The sequence below is a fragment of the Triticum dicoccoides genome, chromosome 7B (genome assembly GCF_002162155.2).
Source record: "Triticum dicoccoides isolate Atlit2015 ecotype Zavitan chromosome 7B, WEW_v2.0, whole genome shotgun sequence".
Classification (NCBI taxonomy): domain Eukaryota; kingdom Viridiplantae; phylum Streptophyta; class Magnoliopsida; order Poales; family Poaceae; genus Triticum; species Triticum dicoccoides.
Window position 1 is genome coordinate 499,940,683 of NC_041393.1, and position 563 is coordinate 499,941,245.

Genomic DNA, 563 nt, shown 5'->3' on the forward strand with positions numbered 1-563 from the left:
TTACTGTTTGATGATATTTTTAAAAAAAATTATTACTGTCTTATAAAAAAATATTACTGTTATGATTTAAACAAGCTTGAACATATTTAAACACAAATAAGTATCAAACAACATTTTAAATGAAAAAAAATTGTGGAGCCTGGGAATCGAACCCAGGACCTCCTGGTGTGAGAACTGGCTGCTGACCAGTCGAGCTAGTAGAGGGAGTTGATGTGGATCAGGTCAGGTGGAATATAACCTGTTGGCTCGAGCAGAAAAAAAAATTACTAATGGCGCACCAGGGTGAGGTGCGCCATTAGTGTGGATGTACTTATGGCGCACTGACGGGGGGTGCGCCATTAGTATTGTGCTGCCCCCATCCATAGTTCCTCCCCGGCGCGGCCCACCTCTCTCCCTCGCCCTCGATCCCCTCTCTCTCCCTCGCCCTCGCCCTCGATCCCCTTCCCCAACGCCGCTGCCCCGCCGCCTCGACGCTGCCCCGCCGCCTCGACGTTGCCACGACATCGCTGCCCCGCCGCCTCGACGCCGCCCCGACGCCGCTGCCCCGCCGCCTCGATGCCGCC